Source organism: Drosophila obscura, unplaced genomic scaffold (genome assembly GCF_018151105.1).
Source record: "Drosophila obscura isolate BZ-5 IFL unplaced genomic scaffold, ASM1815110v1 contig_83, whole genome shotgun sequence".
In the NCBI taxonomy this organism is placed as follows: Eukaryota; Metazoa; Arthropoda; class Insecta; order Diptera; family Drosophilidae; genus Drosophila; species Drosophila obscura.
In genome coordinates, this window is record NW_024542876.1 from 1 (window position 1) to 11,103 (window position 11,103).

The 11,103-nt window shown below is 40.7% G+C and overlaps 1 long non-coding RNA gene across 1 annotated transcript; it reads right to left on the bottom strand.

Annotated features, from left to right (window-relative positions):
• Positions 1-9,505: 9,505 nt before the first annotated feature.
• On the bottom strand, positions 9,506-10,564 carry LOC121405215. Its single transcript, XR_005968416.1, has 2 exons — positions 10,224-10,564; positions 9,506-10,161 (listed from the first exon to the last, which is right to left on the bottom strand). It is a non-coding gene; the product is annotated as an uncharacterized LOC121405215 (long non-coding RNA).
• Positions 10,565-11,103: the final 539 nt, after the last annotated feature.

Sequence of the window (11,103 nt, forward strand, 5' to 3'; positions counted from 1 at the left end):
GTAGTGGGCAGTTGTGACTCTCAGACTGTAGTGGGCAGCTGTGACTCTCAGATTTGGGCAGTACTCTCAGACTGTAGTGGGCAGTTGTGACTCCCAGACCAATATCGAACGTATCGAGAAGCGTTGTCTTTTCTCTTCGGGTTACAATTAAGAGAGGAGAGTAATTATGGCAGAGTAACTAGTTAAAGCTTTAATTGAAAAGTTTAGGTTTGGGCATAGCGAAGCAGTGTGGATCGGCGGAATTTAGGTATGCCAAAAGCTTTGTTCAGAATCGTATGATTACTCCGTAAGTCGTAGTAGCTCTGCGTAAGCTTTGCCTAGCATCGTATGATTACTCCGTTAGGCGTAGTAGCTCGGCGTAAGCTTTGCCAAGCATCGTACGATTACTCCGTTGTTTGTGGAAGGTAAAGTTCTGACAGTCCCAGTAAGAGCTAATGTTAGTAGCGAAAGGTTTTAGATGAATCATAACCAAAGCGAAGCTGCAGTGGATCAGTAGTGTCTTTCAACATAGTAATATCGGAGTGAATCTGTGCAAGCATATACCTAATAAGACACGTGCAAAGGCGGTCATAGTTCTAGTGACCGGAATCGATTCGTTGTGTGTGAAGGAAGATAAAAGGTAGTTAAATGTTTCATGAGTGAAACCGTTCTAACCGTTTCGTGTCTTAGGGCTGGAAATCCAACTAATTTTCTCCATAGTGAGTGATACCCGATACATCAAAAAGAAACGGGAGCCACAAAGTACATTGACCGTTCTGGTGGCGTTGGAGAGACCTCGGATCTCCCCAGGAACTCCAGGAACCTTACATATCATCGTCAACGAAATAAACCAACGAAAACGACCCAAAGAAGAAAAATTACTAAAGTGAAGAGACCGACTAGCTGAATAAATACTTTTATGAATAGCTATATGCAGATATAAAGTAGGAGAGGAGATTGGGTAAAGCTAATAGAACGATGCACATGTGAATTTGAAGAAATCCATAAGCCACCCTCGTCACCCTACTCTTTTGTGTATTAAGCGTGCAGCCAAAGCTTTCAGCGGAAGGGTCTCCACGACAGTCATAGTACTTCTCAAACCGTGCAAATAGACGATGTTGCCGTGCAGACAAATATTGTAAATGGAAGAGCCATGAGATAATATAAAACTGTACATCTCGATTTTTAGACAGTACATTCTTTTCTCAATTAGTAGTAATCCCTTCTTAAGGATTACATTAGTTCTTTATTATCTAGATATAAAATAAAATAAAACCTATATAAGTAGTTATCTGTAACGAGGATTTAGCCCGAATGAAAGAGAAACGATAGAAAGAAAATCACTTTTGTAAGTTACAAATCAACGTTGAACGGGTATGAAAAGAATGAAGTATTCATTGGATTTGAATTAGAAGCCAAGACCTGCATAATTATAATTTCTCTTTTCTTCAGAATATGTTTTCGGTCGCCCCTTGAGCTCAACGGATGCGCTGGACAGTTTTTTTTTATTAAAGTATGAGTGAGTAAACGAACTTCCTTAAACGAAAGTTTCACCTGATGGTTCATAGTGTACACATGTCTTGGAAACTTCCTATTCTTTATTTTGGTGTAAATTATCTGAAAAGCGATTCGATTGGTAATCATTCTTTCGACCTTTCATTCTTACGGTAACCATATTATAAGTTCTTTTATATTTTTTTTTCTTTCTCTGATTTATTCTCTTAATCTTTTTAAGTCATATTCTTTGCCCCGATGTTAGCCATATATATATATATATATCTATATGTATGCATAGAACTAATTATAAGTTTCTCTTAACCTACTCTTTTGCTACTCTATATATATATATTGGTTTGGAAACAAAACCTATACTTTTGGAGAAAGACATGAAGTCAAACCCCGATAATATTGAATTATTAAATGAATATTAATAGACATAAATGAAATATTAAATCTGTTGCGTTTGTCCTAAGTAGAGCATGATCGAGTCTGACTTACTGTAGAGAAGTACACTTTCTAAGGGTATGCCGTCAGTTAGAAGGTATACAAAAGGTAGGGAGGGTAGAGAAGGGGTCAATGTCATCTGATTTCCCCGACATTAACGGAATATAGCCATACTATTTGTCGGTAGTCCCCTAATCCATTCATTGTCATTTCGAAGCTTTTATTATTATAGTTTGAACGTTCCTTCTGAACGTTGAATCCCGTGTACCTAAAATATCTGTGCAAATGTGTTTGTATGGCACATAGGGGGAGTAGGAAAGATCCCACGACATTCCGGCGAGCTAGTCAGAGCATAGCTAGAGGTACACGTTCCGAAATCCTGCTATACTCTGGGTGTACGACCATCCGAATTGTAGGTACCAGCAACATCGGTACATACTATATCACACCTATTAATTCCGCACATTACAGTACCAGAGTCGCAAAGATTCCGTATCCGCGTTCCAAAAGTGGTCATATTGGTATATTTATAGTGCTGGACCACTACTCAAAGTTCGTTTTTCTGAAAGCTGTAAAAAAACTGACGGCTGACATCGTTGTTTTTGTTTATATTGTCTTTTTGTTCATTCTCTCTTTCGGTTTGTGGTAAGATCTCTCTTGGGGAACATAGGCGATGCTCCAGATCAGATATTACAGGATCAGGAATTGGGCGATGGTAGATCATCGGCTGGATTGTTCGGGGAAGGCAGACACACTCCTAGAAGTTTAGCGTCGGATCTTCTCCAACGACCTGACAAGGTCGGTCACATGACCGTGACTAAGTATCTGCAGCAAGATCTGTTTCACACCTTTGGTTTTCCCGAGACAGTTGTGTCGGATAATGGCTCTCAATTCAAATCGGAAGTCTTTCAGAAGTTTCTGAAGGGGCACAAGATATGTCACACGACTACCGCCGTTTACTCTCCGCAGGCGAATGCATCGGAGCGAGTAAACCGTTCGGTAATTGCAGCTATTCGCTCCTACGTCAGGCCGGATCAAAAAAATTGGGACGAGGAGCTGAGCAGTATTTGCTGCGCCTTGAGAACGGCGGTCCATTCTAGTCTTGGCACGTCGCCCTATTATATGTTGTTTGGGCAGCAGTTCATCAATTCGGGTGGAACATATAAGGTTCTAAGGGCACTTCAGTTGCTGGAAGATAAATCCCTGGCATTCTCAAAGGAGGATTCGTTAGAGTTGGTGCGTAAGAAGGCTCTAGCAGTAATGGAGAAGCAAAGGGAGAAAAATGAGAGGACGTACAACTTGAGATCGAGGGAGGTTTCTTACCAAGTCGGCCAAGAAGTGTTCAGGAAGAACTTTAAGCAGAGCAACTTCCAGACTGGCTATAGCGCTAAGCTTGGCCCAGCCTATGTGAAGGCTCGAATATGCAAGAAAATAGGAAATGCGTATTATGAGTTGGAAGACTTACAAGGACGATCTATTGGCCGATACCATGCTAAAGATCTAAAGCAGTAGGTGATCCGCGCAGTTCGGATTAGGCTTGCGAGTTACCCCCAAGTCTGATCTTGGGCGCGGGGTATTTGTAGCGCTTGGATCAGGTGGATCATTTTTGTTTGTGGAGCCCTCTATGGGGCATTATGGTAGAGCTCCGGCAGATGAACACGCCGTCTGGGCCTCAGGTTTGGGGGTCAAAGAAAAAGGCATAGAAAGGAAGGATAGTTTAACAGATGGAAACGTCAAGGCGAATTTCACCTTTTTAGAAGGCTTTAGGGTTCCCACGGATTTCGCAGCGTGGCTTCGGTCATCCCGTTTTCATCTTTCGACCTGGATAGGTGATTGCCGCAGTTCACATTTTTTTGCAAGTGCTTTGTCAGTGGAAAAAATCAAGAGTGCTAAAAGTGAGCAAACCGGAGGAACCACTAGCGGCGAGAGGAAAGAAAAATTGGAAGTGTAAAGTGCCAATTCCCAGCAGAGGTAAGCTCGGGGAGACAAGATTGTGATGCAGCCCGTTATATGCCACTTTTCGTCCCGCAGAGGGTGCGGCTTTGGAGCAGCTCGAGCTGCGGAAGGAGGAGCGGAGATCGGCCATCCGAGTGCCTTCAAAGCCCAGCTGGGGGCAACGAGGCCCAAAAGGAGTATCTGGAGGGAAAACAGCCTCAACGTAGAGACCCAAAAAGGGGTCAGGGAAGATTGGGTAAAATAACAGCAAAAATATAGAATTATCGGATTGATGCCTTAGCGAAAAAAAAAACAGGCGAAGAGTGCGACGATCGCAGCGTCATTTTGGTGCTTTCCTACGTTTTCGTGTTAGTTTAAGTAGTATAAAATGCAGCAGAAAAGGTAGCAGCAGGGGCCGTAACGAAAGCAGCCAAAGGAGACTCACTCGTAATCGTCGATTTGTGGGATTGGGAAATTCTTGGTTATTGGGGGGTGAAAAAATATGAATTAAGGGAGAAAGAAATTTAGGTTTAAAGAAAAATATGTCTTAAAGTTGTCTAAGATACGTGAATAAGTGCCGTCTAACCGTTTTGTGTAGAGCGTGAGTGTCGGTGAGCAGGGAAGAAGGAGAGAGAGGAAAAAGTTGACATTTTTTTCTATGGAGATCTTTTGGGTATTTGCGATCATATATTTTATCTAAAAAACCCCCTACAGCTCCGGATTTCCGCGAGGAAGCGCTTCATCGTCGAACACGGAAAATAAGGGTGAGTGAAATCGGCAGAATATGCAAATTTAAATTGTGAAAAAGAAAAGCTCAGAGCAGCACCCCAGCACTCTCCGTCGAACTTTTCGGCTCTCTCACATTCTGCCTTGTCCGATGATTCGCAGTGCACGCGAAGAAGATCCATCTCAGTTCATTTTATTAGCCATTTTTTTTAGACATTTAAAATTATTTATTTCTTTTACATAGTTTACGTTAATTTATTTATTATTCTTCTCAATGTTCATTTTCGGTATTAGTTTGTTGGTCAGAATTTTATGTTTAGGTTAATAATTTTTTTATGTTTTAAATTTCCCTATTTGTTTTGCCTTCAGCTAGCTGATGTCCCCATAGGAGCTCTCGGAAAGCCATGGGGTCATTCTGGCCAGGTTAGGTGATTCGGGAATGACCAAGGAAGGGAGGGTAGATACCCCTCATGAGACCTGAGGGGGGAAGAAAGGCATTCCGGGAGCAACCGAGAGAGAGAGAGAGTCATACATTGTGTGTTTTTGGTAATGTTAGGTCCCCGTATTATTTCGTCGTAGCACGCACACATTTTAGCTTTCGCAATAAGGAGAATAGGCACACAATGGGGCAGGGCAAGATCACCCACTTGCCGAAGAGCCTCCCAGCCGGGACTAGAAGCGTGCGCCCTTCTCCCATCTTATTCCATCGCGCCTGAATCGTTACAATCAATAGCCGGGTCGATATAGCCATGTCTGTCTGTCCGTCCGTCCGTCCGTCTTGTTGAGCGCCTAGATCTCAGAGACTATAAGAGCTAGGGCAACCAAATTTGGTTTCCAGGCTCATGTGATATCACACTGCTACATGTGTATTTCAAAATTTCGCCCCGCCCCCTTCCGCCCACTCAAAGTGGCAGGCACAATTTTAAAGATACGATAAAACTAAAAACGCAGTATCGTAGAGAATGCCCATATCTACCAGATTTCCAAATCTGAATTAGATCGGATCATAATTATAGCCAGAATGAAGAAATTAATTTTCAGTTGCTTCCCCTCCCCCTCCTCCACAAACGACAACGCAACTCATTTTCCTTCTCGCTCGCACACTCTGCCGAGTTCAGTGCGCGAGCAACCCCTAGCGGAGGAGATGTAGAATCTAAATGGTACATGTATAATCTACATGTTAGATGTAGAATATACATAATATATGTAGATGTAGATAACAGATGTAGCAATAAAATGTAAAATGTAAAATTTTTTTTTAAATTCTAAAATTCTAAAAAATCATATGCTCAAAAATGTATATACTGACTGAGTACGGGTATAAGTAGAGTCGCGTCCCCAGAAGCGACTCGCACGTTCCTTCTTGTTAGCTTTAGATAGAGGCATTAATTAGGCGTTGTTTAAGGTATTGTTCATTAAAATGGATCTATGGATAAACGATGGAGCTAAAATTCATTAACCAAACCTCAAAAGTGAAAAAATAGACAAAAAATACTTTTTGGAAGGTTGTGGGCCCAACTGCCAATTAGAAACAAAGCCAACGAAAAGGGGTTGAATTTTTGGTACCTGAACGTGTTCCTTTGGCATTGGACCAGGAACGGTATTTTTCAGGTAAAATTTGTTTTGAGTCGTTTTGGTCCAACGGCTGCAAGTTGACTGTTTCTCCATACATTTTAATGAGCAATACCTTAAGCGACGCCTAATTAATGCGTCTATCTAAAACCAAAAATGTTGGCCAAAAATTATTTTTGTTTCGACTTTTCCCGAGTTTTTAAAGTCAAATTTTCAAAAATAAATACCGCAAAAAATTTGAATTTTGAGGCTTAATATCTTTTAGGCGTTAAGCTGAAGATACAAAAGGTCTGGGTCGGATTTATAGCTGCATAAGATACTTAAGTTATATGAATATTAGAAGCACTGCCTCTGAAAAAAAACATTAAAAAAATACCAGATTTTAAAGAATTCTTTAGAAAAAAACTACACCATAAAAAAACCATAATTCGTTAAAAAAATTTAAACCCCGAAATCTATAAGAAAAAGTTATTTTGAGTCACAGCCTAATGTAAACACATTCGAATCAACATCCGGCGAGGACCGAAGCCAGCAGTCTGCGGTGTCGAAACACTATGTACACTTTATGTACATTATATACTAAGCTTTCAGCCCTATAAGTAGGGAAAAGAGGAAATAAAAACTTCAGTAATTCGCTGCACGAAAAGGAGAGCAGTCGTCTTTATTATTGAAAGCAGAAGCCCATCATATTGCTGAAACCCATCCTATTGGACCCATGCTATTGGGGAACATCATCATCATAAGCTCACAAATTTATATACCGACTGAATACTGGTATAAAAGTAAAGTCGCGTCCAAAGAAGCGACTCACACGTTCCTTCTCGTTTTTATACCCGTACTCAAAAAAGAGTTAAGGGGTATATTAGATTTGTGGTAAAAGTGGATGTGTGTAACGCAGAGAAGGAAACGTTTCCGACCCCATAAAGTATATATATTCTTGATCAGCATCAATAGCCGAGTCGATATAGCCATGTCTGTCTGTCCGTCTGTCCGTCTGTCTGTCTGTCTGTCTGTCTTGTTGAGCGCCTAGATCTCAGAGACTATAAGAGCTAGGGCAACCAAATTTGGTTTCCAGACTCATGTGATATCACACTGCTACAAGTGTATTTCAAAATTTCGCCCCGCCTCCTTCCGCCCCCACAAAGGACGAAAATCTGTGGCAGGCACAATTTTAAAGAAACGATAAAACTAAAAACGCAGTATCGTAGAGAATGACCATATCTACCAGACTGCCGAATCTGAATCAGATCGGATCATAATTATAGCCATAATGAAGAAACTAATTTTCAGTTGCTTCCCCTCCCCCTCCTCCATCAAACGACAACACAACTCATTTTCCTTCTCGCTCGCACACTCTGCCGCGTTCAGTGCGCGAGCAACCCCTAGCGGAGGAGATGTAGAATATGAATGGAACATGTACAATCTACATGTTAGATGTATAATAGACATTTTATATGTAGATGTAGATAGCATATGTAGCAAAAAAATGTAAAATGTAAAATTTTTTTTTTTTTTCTAAAATTCTAAAAAATCATAAGCTCAAAAGTGTATGTATATACTGACTGAGTACGGGTATAAGTAGAGTCGTGTCCCCAGAAACGACTCACACGTTCCTTCTCGTTTTAAATTTATTTTTTGTTGTTTATAGGTGCATATTAATAAATGAAGAAAAGGCTCATCCGAAATTGGTTGATAAACCCTCCGAAAATCATATTTTACCGTTTTGAACGTTACTCCAGCCGTTTCTCCATAGAATTTTATGAAGAATAATTTAAGCGACGCTTAATTATACAAGTCGAATGCATGCTTGCATTTCAAACAGAAGTGAGGAGTGAGAGATTTTTTGGTGATTTTTTGGTCAGAGTCTGGGCACATGAGCTTGGGGCCCCTTAAGTTCAAGGGCCCCGGTGCGCAGCACCGTCTTGCACGTACGTAGCTACGCCACTGCATATAACAGGGCCAGGAAACAGGGCCAAAATGCCCAGGAAGCGCAGAACAAAAGGAAGCGGCAAAATTAATCGAAACAAACTAAAAATCTATACACATCTGATTGCTGATTGCTGACTGCTGTAACTAACACAATGTCAACAATATATTCGTACATGTGTAAATGCTGTACAATTTTAATTCTCGTAATGAGCTAATAAATGCTATCAACACTGAAATGATAAATAAATTAAATTTTCATTTCAATAATAAATTTAATATATTTTTTTGGCAAATAGGCAATTTTAAAGCTTTTATTTAGTTTAGAAATTCGAGAAGATTAATAAAATAATTTTTCTATTAGGAATTAAATAAAGAATTTTGTTTTTCAATGTTTACAACAAATTAAAATTAAATTTAATGTGCATTAATTCGTTGTTGTTGGCTGCAACCAAAACGCGCTCGACAGAGCGGAGATGCGAGCGCAAGCATATCAAGTCGAGCTGGATCAGTTTCGAATAGCCAGGCGTCGGCATACATACCGTCGAGTGCATCGAGCAGTATAAATCTATGTGTGCTTGAGTGTATGACTCCCGTACCCCAACGTCCCCCAACGTCCCCAACACCCCCCACATCGGTAGGAGAAGAGGCCAAAACACCTGAGGGATCAACGGCGGAATCCGAGTCTTGATTTCTGCCCGACAAAAGTTTAAGGCGGCGGAAGAAATATCAGTTTTTTTTAGTCTTCTTCCCACCCCAAATAAGGAAGAAGAGGAAGACAAGGAGAGGAGAAATGAGAAGGCAGTAGAGTTAAGTGCAGTGTGAAAGGGGCGATCAAATGTTAATGTGTGTTTGTGTGTGTGTGTGATTTGGTATGCATACGGTACATAAACCGTTTACAAATTTGTCGTCGCAACTAGAACTTGAACCAGTTGGGCTGCGGAGAGGGTTTCCTACGTCGAGCAAATGAGGGTCTGAAGACACGGCGACAGCCTCTGTTGATTGCAGTTGTAGAGAATGAGTGAACAGGCAGTGATGGTACTGTTTCTGATACTGATTTTATTCTATTTATTCTATTTATAGGTAACAAAAGGTACAGAAAGTGCTGAGTCTAGTAAGAAAATGGTAAAAGGGAATTGGAATTAATATTGAATTAATTTGGATTTAATATGATATTGTGTTATTGGGCAATTGTGATAGTCAGCTATTGCACCAGTGTTATTGCCCTCTGAAGAGCGATCGCATCGTTGGCAGAAATTGCTGCAGAAGCGGTTGTTGTTGACTCAGCTACAATGCTTTGCCGTTTGTTATTATGTCTCCCGTTACATGGGTCGACCTGACTTCTTCGATAAGTGTATGTTATGTAATATTAATTAATTCATAAGTATGCGACTGAACACCTACATACATGGAATATATTCAATGAGCATGTTTATATTTATCTGTATACAGATGTATATGTATACATATATGTATCTGGGAATGAATGTGGGTACATGGGGTTGTATTACTGTGTATTATGTATAAATAAAGTATAATTTAAAATGCCTCGGGAGTAGCGTAACGTGTGGTCCACTCCCTGGCTCCTATCTGCACAGCGTGCTGCCCCTGAAGTTCGACAAATACTTCGGCGAGAGACTGCATTCGATACTGAACTGCAAAATATCGCCACAGTTGTTTCACAGACTCTACCCCAGGGCAGGCCAAGTAGTAGGACACAGAACGGGGCACAGGGTCAGGAGCAACAGCCTCTATCCAGTTCTAGTTTTCCTGCCAACGCAATCCGTCTTAGCCGCGAGATGAACGAAATGATGTTCAATCCAGCGGACGGTTGCCAGGTGGAGATAGTTGAGGACGATACACACCACTGGTTGGCCACCATTCTTGGCCCTTCTGACACGCCCTATGAGGGAGGACATACTCAGTTGGACATATTATTCCCAGAAATGTTAGAAATTGTAGCGCAGAGCGCGCAGCACGGGTAGCACGACGGGTAGAAGGACGCTGTGCAGCGGTACGGGTGCGAGTATCATCAGCACGCTGATCCGTTATGCGAGCGCTTCGTCGCTGTGGCATGATCTGGAAGATAGTAAGAAGTTCAGAAACACAACACTTTCTAAGGTAAGAACATCATTGCAAACCTCAGGTTTTTTCAGTTCAGATTTTGAAAAGTTTCGAATTTATTGTGATTTTTCCAGATCGTTGTATACTGTGTGACTCGATGAGTGTAAGTGAGGAAAAACCCTTATCACAAATAATTACAATAGCACAACCTACTTTAACTCACATACTTATATAATAAATATTCAGAGTAACAGAAAAGGTTTGTCAGTTTTTTTATCCATATAAAACAGGATCGTGTTTATTCGAACTTAGTATTTTTGTATAAAGTTGGCCCTTACAGGGCTGTCAAATATACAGGGGTGCCACAGAAATCACTTCCGCTGGAAAATCACCTCAATTCCATTCCGCCGTGCCACACACCGATTTTTCAGCGGGATCAAAATCGCTCACAATTTATCCAGCGATTTGATTAAATACACCCATAAAACACACCTAAAACGATTCGAATCTGAATTTCCCATAAAGGTTGTTCAATTGGTGGTTAACCCTCATCCAAATAATTTAACATTACACATGTTTTAGCATTTTAGCAAATCACTATTCAATCCGCTGTCTGAATTTTCACTTTACGATTCCGCTCTCCATCCGCTGCAGAGCGAGGTGGCCACCTAGTGCGATTCGGACTTTCGAAGTTAATACAGTAATGCCACCTTTTTTAAGTCGAATTCGGAGCAATATATTTAATATTAATTATATTGAAAGCATTCTGTTTTTCTTTAATTAAGCATAACAAAAAATAGCTCATTGTAGTAAAACTTCCTTTACGTCAAACGTGTGCATACTTTTTGTGCAAATTGTGACAACATTTGTAGTCATTTGTAGTTCTACCAGGTGGCATCGCTTCAAAATGCCAAAACAAAACTAACAAACCATTTCTACACATTATCGCCATTGCAT